Source organism: Sorex fumeus, unplaced genomic scaffold (genome assembly GCF_029834395.1).
Source record: "Sorex fumeus unplaced genomic scaffold, SorFum_2.1 ptg000115l, whole genome shotgun sequence".
Lineage (NCBI taxonomy): Eukaryota > Metazoa > Chordata > Mammalia > Eulipotyphla > Soricidae > Sorex > Sorex fumeus.
The window spans coordinates 12,372,202-12,396,911 of record NW_026606172.1 but is presented as its reverse complement, the minus strand read 5'-3'; the positions used below and the strand labels follow the sequence as shown (position 1 = coordinate 12,396,911).

The 24,710-nt window shown below is 37.5% G+C and overlaps 1 pseudogene; it reads right to left on the bottom strand.

Moving 5' to 3' along the window:
- Nucleotides 1-23,536: 23,536 nt before the first annotated feature.
- Nucleotides 23,537-23,668, bottom strand: LOC130043203 (uncharacterized; annotated as a pseudogene).
- Nucleotides 23,669-24,710: the final 1,042 nt, after the last annotated feature.

Sequence of the window (24,710 nt, the reverse complement as noted above, 5' to 3'; positions counted from 1 at the left end):
ATCTTCACTCCCATGTTTTCCCATTCTAGTCGTCGCATGATGTTCTCGAGGGTGGCACCCTCTTAATTTATATTTTGTAAAATTTATTTTCCTACACATTAAAGGGTTTCTTTTTTAAGTTTATTTAATTTGGTGGGAAACTGAATGGCTTTCCTTATCAATGTATGTAGTGTTGTGTGTGTGTGTGTGTGTATGTGTGTGTTTGTGTGAAATGTCCTCCTGATTCCTGTACTGCATTCATTTTCATTTTCTTTTGCATGTCTTTTTTCTTTAAAATTTTTATTGAATATCCATGAGACAGATGATTACAAAACTATTCATGATTGGGTTTCAGTCATACAATGATCTAACACTCATCCCTCCTCTGGTGTACATTTCCCACCACCAGTATCCTCCATTTCCCCCACAATTCCCAAGCACTCTCCCAGCCCCTCTCCAGCCTGCCTCTATGGGAGGAAATTTTCTTCTCTCTCTCTCTCTCTCTCTCTCTCTCTCTCTCTCTCTCCCCCACTCCCTCTTTATCTTTTTATCTCCCTTCCCCCTCATCTCTATCTCCCTCTTTGTCTTTATCTATTTATTATTCTCTCTCTCTCTCTCTCTCTCTCTCTATATATATATATATATATATATATATATATATATATATCCTTTTCTGCTTTATGATTTGCAATACAGGTATTAAGAGGCCATTGTGTTTGTTCAGGGCATTCAGTACTTGGTTCAGGAAGTAAGGCTGGAGTAGCAGTTTTAACTGGGTGGTAGCTTTAGGGTATGGATGTGGCTTTCAGAAGTACAAGGAGGTGGGGAAAGATAACCCATCCCAGCCCAGAGAAAGCCTGGAGATTTCAGTCACAAAACCCGCATCCCCAAGTTTTCAGCAGATTATATCTCAGGGAGGTCTGTCCCAGATGGTGGAATCAGGCTGGGGCCAAGACAGCTATTTTGGATTGTGGGAGCAAGTGGCTACCAGGGGCTCTGCACCAGACTCACCTGCCCAGATCTTATTTATCCTGCCTCCAGAGGTTGGGATTAACTGTGACTTCTGATTTCTTTCAAGATTCATTTAAGAGTCTCTGTAGCAAGGCCAATAAATAAGCTTGTATAGCTGAGCTGGAGGTGGCTTGTGGGAGTGTTTCCCTCAAACCTAACTTTAGGCTATTTAATTCCTTGTGGGGCTGGAGCAATGGCACAGTGGGTAGGACATTTGCTTTGCATGCATCCGACACAGGTTCGATCCCTCTGTTCCTCTCAGAGAGCGTGGCAAGCTACTGAGAGTATCCCGCCCACACAGCAGAGTGTGGCAAGCTACCCATGAAGTATTTGATATGCCAAATACTGTAATTACTGGTTTTGGCATATCAAATACACAATACACTGTTCTTCCTGCATTAACATATGCCTCAGAGACCTGGGCCCTACGTAAACAGGATGAGAATGCTATTCCGATCTCCCAAAGAGGAATTAAAGAGCTATGCTTGGAATATCACGTTTCACTCAAATGAGAGAAAGAATCTGGAGTTCCGACATCCGTCTACGATCAAGAATCAGGGACACTGTCTCGTTTGCCAAGGTGTCAAAAATCAGATGGGCTGGTCACGTAATGAGATTTAAAGATGACCGCTGGACTAGAGCTGTTACTGACTGGATCCCACAGGATGTCAAAAGACCGCGTGGCCGCCCACCTACCAGATGGTCAGACTTCTTCATCAAGATCATGAACGATCAGTTTGAGGCTCTTCATGTTCCCAGAGCGAACAGATGCCACTGGGCTACACTAGCACTCAACAGGGACAAATGGAGACGTTGCTGGCGCCCGCTCGAGCAAATCGACGACTAACGGGAAGTTAAGTGATTAAGTGATTAAGTGAAGTACTGTAACAAGTCTCGCAATGGAGACATTACTGGAGCACACTCGAGAAAATAGATGAACAGCAGGAGGACAGTGCTATAATGCTATAGTGCGATTCCTTGGGAAACTAGGTCCCAAGTTGTTGGGGTCTGGTCTGGGGCACAGTGGCAATTTTGGAGTATCAAAACCATCAGACAGCTGATGCTCTCACCCCCCAGGTACAAGTTGACCTTCTGGCAGCACTGCACCCCCTTTAACATGTCTTTTAAATCAACAAATTTTTCTAACTTAATTTTGCTGAAGTTGCTACTCTATATATTTAGTATATTTAACCTAATATAAAGTGAGATTTTTGTCTTTTCTTACCTTGTATTGTTAATGTATTCATTTAAGAGATCAAAATATTGCCTTTGGAAATTGTCTCCATTTCAACCTTTAACCAATTGGATTCAGGGTATGCTTTATTGCATAGATCTACGATAAATTTTCCTGTACAGATAAGTAATGGGCCAGTACCATTTATTTAACAGTGCATTCTTCTCTCAGATAGTTTTAAATTGATTTCTGCCTTTTAAGTTTCATATATTTATGGTGGATTTTCTTGGTTCTTTATTTAATTTCACAGAGTAAGTGTTTATATTCCCACAGCAATATCTCACTATCTTCATTATTGGAACTTTCTACCTCTTGATTTATGACACAGCAAGCCCATTCTGATATCCTTTCAACTGTTATCTTATTTACTTTCTCCTATTGCTCATTTTCTTCCTCTTAATTTTTTCCTCCGTGATATCTTGGCTACTTTTGACGTTACTCCTAAATTTAAGTCAGAAAATGATAGAAACTCACGAAGAAATTTTTGAGTAATAGGATTATCTACCTGACCTAATTAAGAAATGTTATATGTTCCTAGTAGCAGTATATAAACAGATATTCTACAGAATGTTGGAGTCCTGGCCAGTTGACCCCAGCAAACTGGTGAGGGCGGTGTCTAATGTTCAAACAGTTCTCTGTTTATTGACTCCTACCCACTACCCAGGGGTTCTTATACACACATTCAGGGTGGAATTCTCATGTACAGCATGTTCACCTCCTCAGGCTCCTTACAGATATCAGCTAATGATTTACATATCCTGTTCTTAGGGCCAAGTTATCAGTATGGATAGTCACAGTCACGTCTCTCAGAGTGCCTCCGTGTGGGGAGTGCTGAAGTGAGCCCCTGGGCCTTTGTAAACAGGCCCGGCTCTTGCTTCCAGGGGCAGGGGATTTGGTCAAAGTCTCAGGCTAGCTGCTGAGACCCCAACAACAGAGTGCTTATAAAAGTTTTATTGTAATTTGGAACTTTTCTCAAAACATCTATCGAAATCTTTTGCCAAGATTTTGAGCTCCTTTGTTCAAAATTTAGTAAAACTGCATTCACAAGATGTATATTCTTTGATTGCATAGAATTAAATTAAAAATTAACAACATGCAGCAATCTGGAAAAATTCTCAAACATCCTTAAACAACTCCAGTGTGTTTGTATTAGACATCTAGGAATATCATAATTAAATACCACAAAATAAAGTGGCTTACGCAGTAAAATATATATATATATATATATATATATATATATATATATATATATTGCCGTTTTTGAAGTTGGACATCCAACAAAAGAAGTACCAGTAGGGCAGGTTCTGTTGGAGCCTCCTGACTAGCTTGCATATGGCTGCCTTGTGACATGTGGTCACAGGATCTTTCCTTCATTGCTGTATGTGCTTCCGGTATCTTGCTTTTTGTGTAAAGAAATCAGTTCTATTTGACTCATTGTTAGGACCTTACTATATAGCACAGTGGGTAAGGCGTTTGTTGCGGCTGGCCCAGTTTTGAATCCTTCGTCTCTCTCGAAGAGCCTGGCAAGCTCCCCATGGTGCCAAAATCCATAGCAACAAATCTCACAATGGAGATGTTACTATTGCATGCTCAAGCAAAGTGATGAATAATGGGAAGGCAGTGCTACAGCGCTACTATACCTAATTATTGTTGGACTTATATTTTAAAATCCAAAAGCAATTTTCAAGGTTTGCAAGTCTAATTCACACACTTTGAGTCTTAATCACTTAATCACTTAACTTCCCGTTAGTCGTCGATTTGCTCGAGTGGGCGCCAGTAACATCTCCATTTGTCCCTGTCGCGTGCTAGTGTAGCCCAATGGGATCTGTTCGCTCCAGGAACATGAAGGGCCTCAAACCGATCGTTCATGATCTTGATGAAGAAGTCTGACCATCTGGTAGGTGGGCGGCCATGCGGTCTTTTGACATCCCGTGGAATCCAGTCGGTAACAGCTCTAGTCCAACGGCCGTCTTTAAATCTCATTAGGTGACCAGCCCATCTGATTTTCGACACCTTGGCAAATGAGACAGCGTCCCTGATCCTTGATCATCAACAGATGTCAGAACTCCGGATTCTTTCTCTCACTTGAGTGAAACGTGATATTCCAAGCATAGCTCTTTCTATTCTTCTTTGGGAGACCTGAATAGCGTTCTCATCTTGTTTGCGTAGGGCCCAGGTCTCTGAGGCATATGTTAATGCAGGAAGAACAGTGGAATCAAAGAGATGTGCCCGGAGCCGGAGGTTCTTCGTCCTCTTAGCTATTTTTTCGATGTTCTTGAAGGCGTTCCAAGCCGCTCTCTTCCTCCTGTGCAGCTCGGGTGCCAGGTCATTTGTCATCTTGACCTCTCGACCTAGGTACACATAGCTGTTGCATTCGGAGATGGTCGTTCCATTGAGAGCGAATGGGGCGTCAGGAACAAGGCTGTTTCTCATAAACATTGTCTTCGTAAGATTCAGCTGTAGTCCTACCTTTCCACACTCACGGTCAAAGTCGGCTAGCATTTGTGCCGCTTGGCTGATGTTTGGTGTTATTAAAACAATGTCATCAGCAAAGCGGAGGTGGTGTAGTTGCCGACCATCTATCTTCACTCCCATTCCTTCCCATTCCAGTCATCGCATGATGTTCTCGAGGGTGGCACTGAAGAGTTTCGGTGAAATGGTATCACCCTGCTGCACCCCTCTCTTGACATCAACAATCACTTCTTTGTAGAATGGTGAGATCCTGGTAGTGAATCCGCAATACAGCTCACGGAGGATCCTGATGTATTGGGCTTGAATGCCCTGATTGGCTAGGGCTTCAATGACCGCTTCCGTCTCAACAGAATGAAAGGCCTTCTTTAAATCAATGAACGTTAAACAGAGCGGCATCTTGAACTCCTGAGAAACCTCAGTGAGCTTGGTTATTGTGTGGATATGGAAATTATATGTCACTTTGAGTCTATTGATACTAATTTAAACATAAGTTGACTTCTAATTTCTTCATTGATATCACCACTTTTTGGGGTTTGACTGATTTTTTTAATGTGTTTTGAATCTTTATTTTTTCTTTTTGCTTCCTGGCATGGCAAGTGATTTTACTGGAGAATTCAATTCCTCCACCCCTCTCAGAGAACCCAGCAACTACCGAGAGTGTCTCGCCCGCATGACAAAGCCTGGCAAGCTACCCGTGACGTATTCAATATGCCAAAAACAGTAACAAGAACTCTCACAATGGAGACATTACTGGGCCTGCTGGAGCAAATTGATGAACAACAGGAGGACAGGGACAGGGACAGGTACCATAATGTTGACAATCTATATATTTTTTTCTACCTTTAAAACCATACTGTAAAGTTTTCTAGGGAAGAATTAACCTGGTTGGATGTCAATGACATCTTGGCCCAAAAGGAATTGGGTTACCTGATACTGATAAGATTGGTTAGACAAAATATAGGGGAGTTACTGTCCTCCTGTTGTTCATCGATGTGCTCAATTGGGCTCAGTAACGTCTCCATTGGAGACTTTTTGTTATTGTGTTTGGCATATCGAATACATCACGGGTAGCTTGCCAGGCTCTGTCCTGCTGGCGAGATAGTCTTGGTAGCTTGCCGGGCTCTCCGAGAGGGGCAGAGAAATCAAACTCGGGTCGGCCATGTTGACTGTGAGCAAGGCAAACGCCCTACCACTGTGCTATCGCTCCAGCCCAGACAAAATATACATTAGATATTTTCATTAAAAAAAAAAGTTTTCTTATATAATTTTGCAATTTCAGTAAATGCATTTTAACCCCAGCCACCATGCTTAGTTACTGATTCCCTTTTCCCCTCAAACATCTATGAGTGTTACAAGCTGTTTAGGAGAAAATTCACAGAAAAGCATGGAAATAAACACCCTTTATTTCTAAACTCATGAGATAGAAGTTTTGAGTTCCTTCTTCAGTTCTATCTCCTGTCTATAAATGATCCATGAAAAAGGAAGGGAGGCAGTGTTAGATTTGAGTATTGTTCAAATCACTTTGGAAGACAATAACATCATTTTCTTTCTTACAAAAATTAGCATTAGTTTTTGGCTTTCTGACAGTACTTGGCATCACATCTTTGTCTTGTTTTTTTCCCAGTACAGCGTTATAATCGGTCTGAAGTAGTCATAAATCTTTGAAAGTTTATATGAATGAGATAGTTTTGTGACAGCTGCTGAATTACCTCTCTTGTTTGAAATATTTAATCACTGTATAAAATATAGCCCATTATATCTGAACTTTTAAAACTGTCTTGGAAGTATAGTTTGTCACTTTTTGTCGAGATCCCTGAAATTTTTCCATTACATAGCTTCAGCAATTCTATCCAGAAAAAAGAAATTGGATAATGCCATTGAATATTTGGGCTCTTTCTCTTTATGAATCTGTTTTGTGTTCCATTTTCTTTATCTTCTCAAATCTGATTTCCAAATTTCCAGCTTACAAAATCCCATTAGAACATGTATCACCAATATTCTTCCTCACAGAAATCTAGGCTAAGTACAGAACTTTCCTTTCATGAGTTCTATATCAACTTACCCCAATTAAAAACAAAGCAAGAATATTTTCACTAGTTTTACCCAATTCACCCCCAAATACTTTATATTATAATTTATCCAATATTTTAGTTGATGACTGTGTGAAGGTACTGAAGGTACCTGTCTTCCCAGCATGATCAAGAGTAATGTCTCTGAAAATGAGTTGAAACAAAACTATGCATGCAATTATAATGAAATATTAATTTGGAACAATTTAAGAAAAAAACAGCTGGAACTATTAGAAGAGTTACACCAGAAAATGGATCCAATTTTATCTTTATGTACACTGAATCTCAGTTGGAAGCTTTGCATTTGTTTCTGTAAACACTTTACAATTAACTTAAAATAAGTAGGGATTTAGAGTGGACTAGTATTGGGAGAATATTTTATTTGTAGTAGGACCTGTGGCAGTGGCTGGAGAGTGGAGGTAGTGGAGTCACCGCCATGCTCCAGGACACTTTCCAGATGCTTGGGCCGAGACTCACGCATGAGTGTTATTTCATCCATTGCCTTAAGCAGGCTCCAGTAACGTCTCCTTCGTCCTAGCCCTGAGATTTTTTAAAAGGTGCTATATTCAAGGCTCTTTCAGGGTTAGGAGAATGAGAACCGTCATTGTTACTGCTATTTGGCATATTGGGTATGCCATGGGGAGTTTGCCAGACTCTGCCGTGTGGGCAGGTTACATTCAGTAGTCTGTCAGTTTGTCCAAAGTAGGAATGAGATAATAAGATGTCGCTTCCGGGAGCTGGATTTTATACTCTCTGAGTTTTGGCCGTTGATGGGATTACATGGTGCCAGGGGGCCAATTGGTGGTTGTGACCCCTGCCTACTGGAATTTGGAGGATCTGAGTGGAGGATGCTCAGCCCCGATTCGAGCGGGCTTGGAGATCTCAGCCCTGGGATCCGCATGCCTTTGTTCCTCTGCCGGTACCTTTAGCTGTGCGGAGAGTTGTCTCAGCATGGTTGTGGCTGGTTTTGGAGGTCTTCGGCTGTCAGAGCCCTGGACCTTGGACTCCACGTTCAATGTACCGGAACAGACATACTCTGCCTGCTCCAACCAACCACAGGTGACCAAGTGATTAAGATGAGAAGCCTCACCCTACCCTGCCCTGTCTGCTTCCACCAACCGCAATCCACCAAGGGATTAAACACAGAACACCCACCCTACTGGTACCAGATAAGTACCTCACTGGAAGACCTCCACTAACTCCACTACCTCCAATACCCAGCTGCCGCCACACTCTAGGATGCTTTCTGGACACATCATAAGACACTTAATACCCATCTTCCAGGATTGCTGCACCATATTTGATAGGGTTCAAATATGGTTTGAACCACGGGAACACCTGCAAGGGCAATTAGAGGCCACCCTGAAAGCCTCTGTCTCTCTCAGAGCCTGGCAAGCTACTGAGAGTATCACTACCACCAGCAGAGCCTAGAAAGCTATCTGTGGCGTATTCAATATGCCAAAACCAGTAAATACAATGGGTCTCATTCCCCTGACCCGGAAAGAATCACCAGTATGGCAGCATTAAGAAGGATGAGGAAGGAGAGGCTGATAAAAATCTCAAGGCTGAACTAGGCTGCCCAAACGAAGAAAGACAAAAATGACTGTCTGAATTTTCAATGCATGTATGCTGGCATCAGATGCATCCATTGAGGAACTGATGTACAAGTGCAAAAGATCAAGTACGACACCATTGGACTGACCAAGATGAGAAGGGATCAATCACGTCACACTTTTTTCGACACTGGAGAAGAACTCTTCATTGGAACATGAGACAGAAGAGGCATCAATGCTGTCGGTGTCCTTGCCAACACGAACTTGGCCATGAGCATCGATTCATTCGAATGCCTAACAACCCGAATCAGACAATTACACTTGAATAGATGTGGCTCACTGCCGGCAGTTTCTCTCTTCGTTGTGTAGGCACCAACATCCAATTATGATGAAGGAGAAATTAAGAAGAAGGACCTGTGTTTTATTTTATTTTCTTTCAGATTTTTAAACGCATTCATTTATTTTAGCCGTCAGGCCACACCTGGCAATGCTGAGGGATTACTCCTGGCTCTGTGCTCAGGAATTACTTCAACATGTACTCAGGGGACCATATTAAGTGCTGGAAATCGAAACCCAGAGGATCAAACCCGGGTTGGCCAGATGCAAGGCAAATGTCCTACCTGCTGTACTATGACTCCAGCCCCTAGGCAGCTTATTTTTATCTACAAGCCTTAAGACAGGTAGGGGTTAGGGACATAATAGTGTCTTTCTGAAGTTCTATAACTGCTATATGTGTTTAGGTAAAAAATGATTTGTGTCTATTAAGAGAAATAAAGGCTACTTGTGTCTGAGGGAACATAAACACATTTATACAAATCCATGAAGTTGAGAGGAAATTTATTGGAGAATTTTAGATCATTGATACTGGATTTATTGAAAGATGAGGCCAAAGATAGAGAAATAGTCAAAGTTGAAAGGGCCAGAGATAATACAGTAGTCAACCTTGGTTCAATCCCCTGCACCCATATGATTATCCAAGCATTGCTGTGAGTGATCCCTGAGCGAATAACAAAAATAAGCCCTTATCACTGTTTCTTGTGTTCCAAAATGAATGACAACAATAAAACCCCAAGAAAATTACACATTTGCTTATTGTGCTATATAATGGGATTAAATTCAAAGTACATTGATCAATATAAGAACAAATAAGATCAATCAAGAGCGAATCATAGATTTGAAATTTGAAATATGACTTGACCAACAAATTGGACATTATGTGGGTGGGGATCGTTAATGCAAATGCACATACTTTCTTCTTCGGTAGCATGCTGTAAAGCTACTTTGTACTAGGAAAAAAAAGTAAATGCAAGTGTCATATTACAGGAATCTTTTCTTAATTAATGCCCTATAACATTCAGGATTTCTGTTCAATATCAACTTGTAGACCTGTATTTCTTCTATGTTATATCATAGCTGGCATGTGTTTGTCATCTTTTGTCTTATGTAGCTTAGTGAATATCATGTGATCCAAATCAAATTACCCAAAAACTATCACTAGAATTTGTGTACCCCCTGCATATGATTCATTAAAATATTACCAGAAAGTTATAAAGTATTTGTATAGAAACATAAACCAGACCATATATTTACATATTATGATCACAATTCCACTAGCATAATCTGTATTAAACAAATTGGATTCATCATCTCTATAGAATCTAATTCTGTGTTCTTAACTCTTTAACATTCTGCTTACCTTTTTACCATTTATTATCATTTTTACTTAATAAAAGTCTGCTAACATTCTGTATCTTATAAATCCTATCTGAACAGCTTAAGGTTAAGATGTAAAACCATATTTATTTATGTTGTCTCCAGTGCAAAATTCAATTCCGTATGATCCTAGACTGAGACTCCTGTTTTCTTACTGACTGTGAGCTGAAGAATGTTTCCCGAGTTTACAAAGCTGAACAAATTCTTGGTCTCCTGGAACTTATCATTTGTCTTCAAAGACAATAAGGATAGGTCAAGACATTCTAACATTGTATTTCTCTGAGAAACTTTTCTGTCATTTTCCTCCTTGACTTATCAGGTTACATTTCACAGGTAAAACATCAGCAGACAAAGATCATGGGGTTAAAACTGTATCTACCACACAAGAAAAATATCTTCGTTTAATTCTATTTACACTACAGTTCTTTCCTACCCTCTTGTCTATAATACTTCTTGATTCTAAGAACATTATCATAGCATTCAATTCCCTTCTAATTATATTATGTCCCTCCAATAACTCAACATTAAAAACCACTTTTACAAACCCAAAGCCAAACTTTTTCACAAAAGAACTTTTCACAGAAGTTCTTGATTTGTGTTAGTAACTCTGATTTCAGTGTCTTTATTGGGGATTAGGATGATTAGGAAAGGGAATTAAGATTTTCCCTATGCTTATAATATGTCTAGTGCTATGAACAGTTTTATCGTATCCACCTATCCAATAAAGTTGATATAAGGTAGGTAAAGGTAAAGGCCCTCCCGTTGATCGTCGATTTGCTCGAGCGGGCCCAGTAACGTCTCCATTGGAGACTTTGTTGTTACTGTGTCTGGCATATCGAATACTCTCGGTAGCTTGCCGGGCTCTCCAAGAGGGGGGAGGAATCGAACTCGGGTCGGCCATGTTGGCCGCTTGTAAGGCAAACGCCCTATCGCTGTGCTATGGGTAATCATTTTTTTTTATAGATACAAACATGGCCCAGAGGAGGTCACTCTTTTTTTTTGGGGGGGGGGATCACCTGGTTTTAAATGGAGGAGGTAGCATAAATTGTAAACTACTAGAGTAAAAATGTGTTATTCGTGCTTTCTCAGCACACTATGTACCTCTGATATAGTCCTTATTATAGAATGAACAGTAAATATTCTAGACATCACTCTTTCTTTCAATTAAAACAATTCAAGGGGCTGGAATCATAGCACAGTGGGGCGGGCATTTGCCTTACATGTGGATGACCCAGGTTCGATTCCCAGCATCCCATATGGTCCCTTGAACACTGCCAAGAGTAATTCCTGAGTGCAGATCCAGGACTAACCCCTGTGCATCGCTGGGTGTGACCCACCCCCCCCCAAAAAAAAAAGTTTAAATCCTCATTCTATATACTTTGAGAACTCAAAATGCCATAGCTGATTCCTTCTTCTTTGTGCTTGGCTAACTAAAACTCCACATGCAAGTTCATATAGACATAGCACTTAGCAATTTTTATCCAAACGTAAATTGTCATGTTTGTTACAGGAACTATCTTACATTTTCTCTAGAGCAGTTTTCTTCCCCATTATTTCCTGTGCCTTCCTTATTCCTATATCAATTACTTGCTTGTTCAATATTATTTCATAATTTTTCTGAAATTTTGAAAATAACTAGGATACACACCCATTGGGTTTCAAGTCTTTACCCTAGTGTTTTGGAGATATAGAAATGTAGTCCTGATAAAACATAGACACTGATGAAAAATAAATTGAATGTTGTTATTCTTAAAAGTCCCTCTCTTTTATTTCTGCCAGACATTTCTCACTTACCTCTTAGAGCCCAAATTCAGCCAAACAGATGAGTAGCTTTAAAGTTTTCCCCCCTACATCCTCCTTTCTCACTCAAATTCTTCCCATATCATGATAACCCATAAGGTCTTATGATATGGGAAACAATAAAATGACTAGGTATAATTCAAGCATTGCAACTTAGATGTATATAGAAAACACTTCATTGGTTTTACTGATAGATGGGCAAAGGAGGAATATACTTTGCACATTAAAGAGGTCCAGTAAGGAGCTGAAGAGATAGCTTAATGTCTTTCCAAATGAAAATATTAACAGCAACTAATATTTGTTGTGTATACCCTCCTTTGGACTTAAGATACATTTTGTTTGTTTGTTTGTTTATTTGCTTGATTATTTTTTGGTTTTGATTCTATTTATTTTGAGGGCACACATTGCACTAAGGGTTTACCCCTAACTAAAGTAAGGAATCACTCCTGACAGGGCTCTGTGGACCTTATGGAGAACCTGGGATTAAATCTCAGTTTACTACATGCAAGGTAAGTTTCTTACTTACTGTACTGTATCTTTGGCCCTCCAGAATAAAATTTTTCAAAAACAGTTTACTTACTCTGATCATCACAAATGTAGTGTGTGAGTAGAGTGAGAAGTATACATACAATTCACAATTAGAATCTGAGCAATTAACTTTTGGGCACAATAATGTTCTCTTTATTGGTCTTTGTATGTCCTGGATGCTGAGCTAATGCTTTGCATATTGTAATTTTAAAATGATCAGCATGTGAAACATTCACTTAATAGCCTGTTCCCTAAACCACTTGGGGAGATGCAGAATTGAGTGCTTTGTGGTTTTTGTAAATGATTTTAGGATTTATAGCTTTTAACTCTGCTTCTTTTATCTAATTACTTAAACTGCAATGTTTCTTGTTTTATTTGTTACGTTTTATTAATTCTTAATTAAGATGCCATTATAGCATAAATTTCAAGACTTTGTTGAAAAATATATTAGTCACAATAGACACCCAATTTTAAGTGGATTTTTCTAATTCATGTGGGCTTAATGTTTTTTCTCTATAAAAATACTTGCTCCAACATATAAATATATAGATAAATATATAAAGTAAACATTAATAAAATTTAAAAAATAAATGAAAATTGTATTAAGGATCCTTGAACATATTTAATTAGAGTCCTCTAAAACAAAAATTTATATATTTAAATGTGTAATTAATTCACTACTTTTAATGTATTATATTAAATATTATTTGGTATTATGGGATTCTAGCAAAAAATAGAATTAGAGGCCTACACAAAATTCATTTGCATTACTTTTCTGTATGCACAATTCCCAGGATTAAGAAACACTATGATAGTAAGTCATCTAATTTCTTTATGTTTTGTGAATATGGAGTTGATAAGAGGTATTTATTGAATCATATGTAATCCCACATAAAGTCCTTGGATTAATTGGTTTTAGGTAGAATTATTGTGGTCTCCTCAATTTGTCATGGTTATAATGAGTCTTTAGTGCTTATAGAGATGGTGAATAACTTAACGGAATTTAGAAAGCATTGCATAGAAAAATTATAAAGTGCAATGTACTTACTTGTCCTTGGAAAACTGCCAAAGCAGTGGCTAGCAAACTGCCAAATATGTGCATGGGGCATCCGTGAATGACAGACTAAAGTGCATATGAGTATGTGAAAACAGGTGGTCTGGGATGTCTAGTATTAACAAAGCATCTGGGCTCTGAAGTGTGACTGCATTATATTTTCGATTCCCAGTGGAGAATGATGCTAATCATGAAGGCAAAGAGTGCCATTGTTCAGATTTCTTTTGTTTTGCAACCTTTGTAAAACATTAGTATAGACGTGGAAGCTTTTCTTTAATATTTGAAAAAGCTAAATCTCATATATCATTGCTTTAAATTTCTGTCTTATGAATTGTTTGTGATATTACATGCACATATGTTGATATAGATGCTCAATTTGGCTGTTTTTCACTTTTGAAGATATGCATATGTTAAATGGATGAGAAAGCTTTCTGTCCTCACTTTTTTGTTACAATTTTGACCCTTAGTAATGTGATAAAATTAATGCTGATTCCGGACTTAATGCTTATCTTTTGATGTCATTATCATAGTTCTTAAATTTGAGGAATTGGATACCCCATGCTTAATGGCATACTGTATTTTATGAAAATTATAAAACCAAAATGCATAAGACTGTTAAGAATTTACTAGAAACAGTGAAAAAGAAAAAAAAATTCTTGGAATGTATATTTAAGGAATATTTGATGTAGGTTTCTGCTAAATTAGACAAGTATTTAATTATGCACTAAATAAGAATAAGCCCAAATAAAAGTAATTGGGATGGATATTTTTATCTGTTTAATATCTGGGAAAATAATTTGCACATTTTGTATATCAGTTGCTTTTTCCATGAAGAAACTTTGTAATCATACGAGACAACTTAGAAGTGAAAATAGTGACTAGTCACACATTGATGAATAATTTGATCTTTTTTGTGGGAAAATTTTCAAGATTAAACATATTTTTGAGAGGTTTTTGATTTTTGCAGTCATACCAGGTGAAGCTCTGGGTTGATTCCTGGTTGTTTTGGGGGAACTGTATGTGGTGATAGGGATTGACCTGGATTTGATCAAATGCAAAGCCAGCATTTATCTCCTGACCCCCAGCCTTTAGAATTTCAAAAGCTTTCATATCCCTTCTCTGCTTAAAAATATCTAAATTTCTGATTTAAAAAATAACCCTTAATATTCCATTCTGATAACTCACATTGTGGTTGTAATGCTCTTCTTTTAGAATTTATCTGATTTTATGAAAATGCTTTTTTGTTTATCACTTTTTTCAATTTTCTATTGATAAAAGTGAAATATCACAAAAATGAATAATAGTTTTGAAGCCCAATTGCCATTAGTTGCTTGGGTTGGGGTTCCGAGTTATAAAAAAGTGTATAAATGGGAGGGGGCAAAGGGCATAACAACAACTGTTCAGTTATTTGATAAGCTAAAGATACTACATTGTATTTTCCTTTTAACTCTATCTTAAAGCTGTTTATAATTTTGTTACTTTTATAACAAGGCATTTTCCAATCAGAAATTGGTTGAAATTTAAAGAGCTTTAGTTTAAGAATCCTCTAAGTCCCTCCTGTAAACAAGCAACATGAGTAATTGTCAATATTGTTCCCTGGTTGATATTGTTGCTAAATACTTACCTTGCAATATTATAATTCATAGAATGCATTATACTTGTAGTGGTGATATGGAGTTGATTCTAGGAATAATAAAGCCAAGAGAATTAGAAGACTGAGATACTAATATACTCATATGTTTCACTAATTACCTATAATGGGCTTCAGTTCCTCATTTAAAGAATTATCTCTGTGTAAACACATATTCTGAGACTTGATAGATAGACTTTATTTATATACTCCAACTGAAATTTAAACTTAAAGTTGTAAATATCTATGCTATTATCTTTAATTATTTCAAACAAAAAAATACAAAGTAAATCTCTCAATTTTGAAATTGTTCTTAGAGATTATACAGATCATCTTCCTTAACACTTTCATTTTTATTAATCCATCTCCTTTATCTGTTTCTTCCATTGTCCTTTTTAAATCAGAAATCACTGTCACTGTCCTCCCATTGTTCATCGATTTGCTCGAGCGGGCCCAGTAACACTGTGAGACTTGTTACTGTGTTTGGCATGTCGAACATGTCATGGGTAGCTTTTCAGACTTTGCAATGCAGGCGAGATACTCTCGGTAGCTTGCCGGGCTTTCCGAGAGGGGCGGAGGAAAAATGTATGCAGGTGGTAAAATATGAGCAAGACACTTAAACCCCTAGAAATATTACCCCTTTTCTCTGTTTTCCTCATTCCTCATGTCCTCATGCATTTTCTCCGCATATTGTCCTATTCTAGCTGTCTTAACTGAGATATACCCACAGTGCTCATGTTGTCTAAACTTTCCTTGAACTGAAAATTGTCATGTGTCTTGTTCTTAAAAATTGGCCAACATTCTCACATTTTTCAATCAAAGCATATTTGCAACATTGCTTATTTTTTTGAAGGCTTACCTGATGGTTAGACTAAAATATTCATAAAGTGGTAAATCAATCATTTTATGAAGTGCTATTCTTTATCATACACATTTATAACTACAAAAAAATACTAGCATTAGATAATACATTGCATACTAGGATTGAGGAGATCCTCATCTGTTTTGTAGATTTATAATTATAATTAGCTCATCATTATTAGAATTTATAGCTGTCTATTTTGTTGACAATTGTATTTTTGATATATAGAACAATTCATGAAGCATTTACAACCTGTCAAATGAACATCTTGCATATGAATAAGTTTTTAAAATAATTATCTTGCTCTATACTATTATGTCCTATTTATTTACCTATTTTCATTTCATTTCATCATCCTGTTAATCGTCGATTGCCTCGAGCAGGCCCCAGTAACGTCTCTTTCATCCTAGCCCTGAGATTATATTCAGGGCTCTTTAGGAGAATGAGACCCATCATTGTTACTGGTATTTGGCATATTTGGTAGGCCACGGGGCGTTTGCCAGACTCTACCCTGTGGGCAGGCTACATTCGATAGCCTGCAAGTTTGTCCAAAGTAGGAATGAGATAATAAGATGTCACGCGGCCGCGAATGCGGTCGCGCGGTTCCGGGATCTGGATTTTATAGTCTCTGAGTCTTGGCCGCTGATGGGATTACACGGTGCCAGGGGGCCAGGTGTTGGGTGTGACCCCCGCCTACTGGAATTTGGAGGATCTGGGTGGAAGATGCTCGACTCCAATTCGAGTAGGCTTGGAGGTCTCGGCCCCGGAACCCGCGTGGCTTTGTCCCTCTGCCAGTACCTTCATGTGTGCGGAGAGTGGTCTCAGCATGGTGGTGGCTGGTCCTGGAGGTCTTCGGCTGCCGTAGCCCTGGTCGGGGTGGGGAGGAAAGCTCAACCCGCTCCCCTCCAAGGGACTCCGGGAAGGAACACCCAGGCGCGGGGGCAGAGACTGCACAATTCTCGTCCGGGATCTGGATTTCATAGTCTCTGAGTCTTGGCCGCTGATGGGATTACACGGCGCCAGGGGGCCAGGTGGTGGGTGTGACCCCCGCCTACTGGAATTTGGAGGATCTGGGTGGAAGATGCTCGACTCCAATTCGAGTAGGCTTGGAGGTCTCGGCCCCGGAACCCGCGTGGCTTTGTCCCTCTGCCAGTACCTTCATGTGTGCGGAGAGTGGTCTCAGCACGGTGGTGGCTGGTCCTGGAGGTCTTCGGCTGTCGTAGCCCTGGTCGGGGCGGGGAGGAAAGCTCAACCCGCTCCCCTCCAAGGGACTCCGGGAAGGAACACCCAGGCGCGGGGGCAGAGACTATACCCTCCATAAAAATTTACCTATACCCTCCATAAAAATTTAAATCATATAGCAAGGATCATATTATTATGTCATGTTGGGTCTACACAATACTTTGCAAATTAATACGTGGTTTTTTACAGAAATTAAGTTCAAATAATAATGGTAGTGATGAAGGTGATGATAATTATGATAACAATATCAGACAGCTCAAGTGATTATCTGTCATCAAACCACAGATAATACAAGAATACATTACAAGGATCCATTCAGAGACAGGAATGTGCTTCAATGGTAGAGTACTTGTCTTGTTACCCTGACAACACCCCCATCACCAAAAAGAATCATAAATCATTATTTAAACATTTACTGGTTATTTCCACATGCCAAACTTTAGTTTGGATATTTGGACAAAATAACTGAACACAAAACTGTCTCTGCACAATATAGAGTATATTCTGTAAAAGAAAGACATAGGATAAATGCATTAGCAAAGTGAAGAAAATTCAGATAGGAAATATGCTATGAATTTTATATTTTAATAAGTACTGAGGTTGTGTGAAGTATGTAGGTAACTGGCTAGGTAATCAAGGAAGTTAATACTTTTAATACTCATTAGCAATGCTGTTGAGAATTTGACTAGAGTTCAGTCTTACATAATGTACTGGCAATGGTCATAAAAATATCTGGGCAAAGACATGCCACTTGCCAAAAATAACACACACTCACAAAAAAAAACTGAGATAAAAGACGAGTGTGATAAGTTCACTGCTGGATGACAAAGGGACATATAACTGAAGCTATGCCATTAGTGTCTGTCTATAAGGACTTCTAAAATTTATTTCAAATACAATAGAAAGCTGTTGGAAGATTTTAATGAAGCAGTCACAAGACTATAATTGAACATTAGAAAGCTATCCTGACAACATTAAAGAGATTGCAATGTGGCTGTATATGAGGAAAGTAGATTGTAAGAAGTCAATTTATAGTTGCAATTTTTAAAGGAAGATATAACTTAAATCAATTAATAGAAAGGATGAAAAGATGTGGGAGGATTAGTGATTAAGATATATTTAAAAAATATAGATAGGAATGTATGTATGTGTATATCAAAGAGAGAAGAAGGAGTGGATACAGAACTTGGACACTAGTTGGTAACGAATACATGGCATATATTTAATGACTAAAGAAGTACTAGAGAATATTTTCATGGAAAAAGGATTCATTCAGGTGTAAATACAATTAAAATTATATGATCAATTTAAAATTATGTGATTGCTAATATAGAATGAGGACATTATACTGAAACACTGTGATATTTAGAAATCTGATGAAAATCACTGTCACTGTCCTACCACTGTCCTCCCGTTGTTCATGGATTTACTGAGCGGGCCCAATAACGTCTCCATTGTGAGACTTGTTGTTACTGTGTTTGGCATATCGAATACGTCACGGGTAGCTTGCCAGGTCTTGCCGTGCGGGCAAGATAGAAACAAGAAACAAAAATGGAGATAGAGGGAAACTAGTTAAGTAAGAAAAATGATTCTATAGAACTTTGAACAAAAATAGCTATGTTTTAGTTTTGTTGTTGCTTTTAATTATATTTTAGGCACCATACTTTTTAATACTGTTAGTGGTAGCATTTAATACATAGAATTTTCCAGCACCATAGCCTCCACTGGAATGTTCACTACCCTCCACCACTCTTTCATTATGCATTATCCCCCATACCCTCACCTCCTCATTGTGATAAGCTTTCAACTAAAGACCAGTTACCAGTTTCCTTAGCTTTTGTTCATTTGTTATTTCCATTACCTTTTCTTAATAAAAGAAAAACCTCTTAATGAAATGGGGTGGAAGAAACATTCTTCAACACACAAATGCACAGCAAACATGGTAAAAACTAAAAGCTGCTCACCTGAGATCAGGCACCAGATAAGGTTGCCTACCCCCACCACGATTAAGCAATATAACATTGAAAGTCTTTGCCATGGCAATTATGCAAAAAAAAAAAGAAAACAATTAAAGGCACCCAGATAGGAAAGTAAGAAGTCACACTATCAATATTGGCACACAACATGATACAATAATTAGAAAAATTATAAATATTACCAAAACACTACTAGAAGCAATATAGTTATACTGTAAAGAAGCGGCAGACTACAAAATCATTGTACAGAAATCCATGACATTTCTATATGCAAACAATGAAATAGAAGAGAGGGCAACTCTGGCAATAATCCCATTCATAAACGTTGCACAAAATGACGAGTATGGAATCAGATTAACAAAAGTATTAAAAGAATTATACTAAGAAAACTACAAATCATTGCTGAAAGAAATGACAGAAGACCCAAGGAGGTGGGAACACAACTCCTGCTCTGCTCCTAGACTAATAAAACTATTACTATTATCAAAATGGCAATACTAACTAACACACTATACAAATCCAGTATAAGGTAAAGGTAAAGGTAAAGGCCCTCCCGTTGATCGTCGATTTGCTCGAGCGGGCCCAGTAATGTCTCCATTGGAGACTTTGTTGTTACTGTGTCTGGCATATCGAATACGTCTCGGGGAGCTTGCCAGGCTCTCCGAGAGGGGCGGAGGAATCAAACTCGGGTCGGCCATGTTTGGCCGCTTATAAGGCGAACGCCCTACCTCTGCACAGTATTTTTCAAAAACATACAATAAAAATTTCTGTTTTATATTGGAGACATCACCAAAAGTATTAAGAAGACAAACTGTCACTGTCACTGTTATTGTCCTCCCATTGTTCATTGATTTCCTCGAGCGGGCCCAGTAATGTCTCCATTGTGATACTTGTTACAGTGTTTGGCATATCGAATAAGTCACGGGGACCTTGCCAGGCTTTGCTGTATGGAAGAAGTTTGGTAGCTTGCCGTGCTCACCAAGAGGGGCGGAGGAATCGAACCTTATGATTCCTCCAGGTGGGCCAGGTCGGCCACGTGCTAGGCAAATGCCCTCCTCGCTATGCTATCGCTCCAACCCAAGAAGATAAAACAGATGTAAATTGAAAAAAGTATGTATCCTACACCATGATAGAAAGAGTACAATTTTTGAAACAAATTTTGAGATAATAATAGTAGATACAGAGATATGAAAAAGAATATTTGACAAAATATTAGGTGCTATTAACATAGAAGAGTGAGATAGTAATTAGAGGAAAAGAGACAAAGAAAAAAATTAAAGATTAGATACCTCAAAACTGTACATATTCTTATTTGGTTTTGTTATTATTGAGGGCCTTGTGGTGTTTAGGGCATAGTCCTAGTTCTGGTTCTGTGATCACAAAGATGGCAATGCTTGAGGATTATATCTTGTGCCAGGATTCACACCACAGTTGGCTGTGTTCAAGGCAAATCCCTTAAACCCTGTACTATCTCTTTGGCTAGAAATCTGTTCACATTTTAATGAGCATATCTTAATACAGTGTAGTAACAAAAGTGACAGGAAAGAAAAAATAGACGTATAACAGCCATATCTTTGAAAAGACAAAATTTGTTAGAATTTTTTCCAGCAATAGCGTCTCAGCTGTAGTTAAATACTCAAACACATAAATAAACAACCAGAAGTAGAATTTTCCAGAAAAATTAAAGAAACCATATAGAGAAAAAAATAATGAGCAAAATGCAGAATGATCAATGGGTGAGAAATATCAATGGGGGGGTCTATATTAAAGACTCTGGATTGAGTGAAAAATGAGAATTCAGCATTGAATGAATAAGAGAAATACTGTTGTTTTTTCTGTCCCTTTCAGTGTTGTTCTGTGAACTGAATATAATTTAGAAATGCATTGAATTACTCTTTGGGAGTCTTCAGAAGATAGCCAAAGTCAACCAGGGGCATAATGGCAAGAGTGAAATCAGAAAAATAGTTCAAGATGTTGAAAGATTTATTTTTTTACAAAATCTAAATTTCTAGAGGCCCAGGAGAAATCTTTGAGAGGGAGAAATTTAGAAAAGAAGAATAAAATCAGAATGATAAAAGCAAAGAAAGATGAGATGAAAATAAGAGATCTGCAGAAAGTACAGAGATAGTCATTCTTCGATGATATACAATTGTATGGTAGATAAATGAGGTATTGGAAGCACTTCCAAAGTTTTGTTGTAACCAAATAGTATTTGTAATATTACAGATATCTTCTTTCAATATATCTTTTTATAAATGTTGAAAGAGATTGGTAATATATTCTTATTCTGGCAGAGATAATTAACTTTTGTTTATCATCAGAGTTTATTGCATCTATTTTTACTGTTAGCAATGTTGAATATAAAATATCTATGATTCTGTCTTTTAACCTCAAAAATAGAAGGGAGGACAATTAACACTAAATATAATACTGCTTAGGACAGAAAGGGGAATAAAGGATGTCTCAATTAGATCAGGCACCACTATTTTTGAATGACAACAATAAAGTTTCATAATACTTAGAGACACTATATACTATAATATCTAAGTACTGCGAAATCATTTGAAAGCATTAATGCAAAATTATGAAAAATTATAAATTATTTTTTTCTTTTTTGTGTACTTTTTGTTGTCCTCAGAACAAGAGCTAAAATTAAGTATCTTCAGGGTCAATAATAAAAAAACAGGCTGAAGAGAGAATATACCGGGTAGGGTATTTGCCTTGCACATTGCCTACCTTCAGGGGTTCAATACCCAAAAATAATCTGCTCCTCTGCACACCATTAACGTGGTCCTTGAGCACCGCTGAGTGTGATCCTTCAATATAAAATAAAAACCAATAACTAAAATTAATTTTGCATTATATGAGGTTTTTCCAATGGTAAGCTTAAATATCATAGCAATAGGTAACCATCACTTCCTATATAAAACTTTTAATATTTACTGTAGCACTGTCCTCCTGTTGTTCATTGATTTGCTCGAGTGGGACCAGTAACATCTCCAATATGAGGTTTGTCACTGTATTTGGCATATCAAACACCTCATGGGGAGCTTGCCAGGCTTTGCCGCATGGGTGAGATACTCTCGGTAGCGAGCCCGGCTGTCCGAGGGGGTGGAGGAATTGAACCTGGGTTGGTCGGGTTGGCCACATGCAAGGCAAAAGCCCTACTATTGTAATATTGCTGCAGCCCTAATTTACTAATGGAATTAAATTTTTAAATAATATGTAACTGTTTGAATAATTTTTAAAGTCACTAAATAAAAAGTGAGAAAAGCAAATTATAGGTGGATAGTATAGGAGTCAAGGAATTTTCTTATCAAGTGGCTGACTCCAGTAAGAGCCTCAGCACCACATTGTCTCAGGAGCAGCTCTGAGCACAGAATCTGTAACAGGCGTGAGAATCACAGGATGTGAAAGATAGAGGACACTATGAAGAGGCATATTCAAGTGCAACGAGAAATTTTAGATAAAGTTGAGGCAAATTTGAAAATCATGTATGTCCTTTGTTGGTGTTATATTCCCCCATATTTTTGTAATTTTAAAATGTTTGTAATAAGTGAGAAGCTAAAATATTACAAACAGTGATTAGTTATGAAATAAGTCAGTATTAGAGATTAATTTTGCAAACTTTCTAGTATCAAAAACAATAATGAAACTCATGTACTAAGTTATTCATTAATTATAAAAATGAAAATAGTATCTTATAATTTGATGATCCTTAGAAATAAAAAAGGTATGAAAAAATGAAAGCATGCATTTATAAGATGCTGCAGATTCTATTAAAAATTTGTTAGTAACATCATAATAAATACTGAAAAGATAATGTCAAATCAAATAATTTACTTATGGTTCATTATTAGATAGTATTTAGACCTCTTTTATTTCTTTTATTTTCAATTCATTAAGATAATTAGTGAGAACATGCTATGCATCATGATTCTAAAATATAATAAGCATCAAAAGTTAAAACTAAAGATTATTACAGATGAAAACTCCAGATTTGGCCCTAAAAACATGGTGTCTATTTTTGTACATAGGAAGCTCACACATAGTGCTCAGAAGGTCCACGGACCTCCACGGCAATTATTGGCCATGCAGCTGTTGGTTTGCTGCAAGGTCTAGAGGATGATTTGTTGCACAGAATCTGTAGTAGGGGGTATCCAAGTTATTCAAGCAGGGCTAAGAGCCTCCAGTGTTAGACCCTGAATTCTACAAGACCTCAAGGTCTGCACCCATTGATAAAAAGAGGGGCCATGATTTTCTGGAGTCTAACACCCAACTACTGTTACCCTGCCCTGAGAAAGACTTTCTTAGGAGAAGTTATATTCACAGTAATGTCTAAGAAATATGGAAAAATAATACATAAAATAATTGGACAAAGAGCATTTTGCATAAAGGGAGAATGTGCAAAATATAAGTTGATATATAAAACTCTGCTGTGAAGAGGGTCTAACTATCACCATATTGAAATAAGAAAAAAACATTTTTTTCAAAAGTATCTTAATAATGCTACACTTGATCTTAGCCAAAAGGCCGAGAAGCAATGCTAGTCAAAACCTGGACTTTGGAAAGAGGCAACGTAATAGCATATAATATTTGAAAATATATTTGACTTTCAAACATTCTAAGACATTTTTTAAAGTTCTAAATGATACATTAATGCAAAATTCTAGCTTTTGATGAAGTCTTTTATGTACTTTCTAAAAATTTATTCCAATATGAAAAAAAGACAATATTCTTAGTTTTTTTTTATTTTCTTATACTGTGTATAAAAACATCTAAAATTATATTTAATGTGTCGATTCTATAATTAGTTAAAAACTATATGTAATTTGATTGAGTGCTTTCTCTTTGTCTCTGCACTAGGGTGCTTGTTTATGTAGGTGCTTGTAGAATATTGTAACTAACTTTTTTCATTTTAAAAATGCATTGATTCAACATAAGCAGTCACTCTCTATCAAATTTGATTCATTAGAATTTTGCCCTTTATTTTTCAGAGGGTCTGAATGCCTCTTATGTATGTGTCCACCCCTATTTTCCTCTTTCCTGTCACATCAGAAATGGACTTCTGTGGACCTAATGGACTTATTTCATTTACATTTTTCCATTATTGCAAATAGTGGTGATTTTCTAAATGGTTTCTAATAGCCTGAAAGAGCTACTCAACTTTCCAAATTACCTAATTTGAACTGTTGAACAATCCATGTAAACCCAATTCAGCATATCTGGCTGTGATGATTGCATTAAGAAATCTCTGATCCTGAAAGTTTGGAGTCTCAAAGTATCTTCTCTAGTTGAAGATTAAACCACAGTGCAGGCTGAGTAAAAAAAAAAAGCCATTTTCGAGAAACTCTCTAGGTGGTACTAAAAGAATAGTCAGGGTTTTGAAAACTTAGACAATTTTAAATTGTTAGTACATGGATATTGTTTTAACATAAAATTAGTATTATAGGAATGTTTATAACAGTTTGCATGGTACATAAAATAACTAGGTATAAGAGTATTACTTAAGAAACTAGAAAAGAGGCTGCAAGAATAGTATATGTGAGAGATGAGGCATTAGAATTCACCTGCAGTGTACAACAGC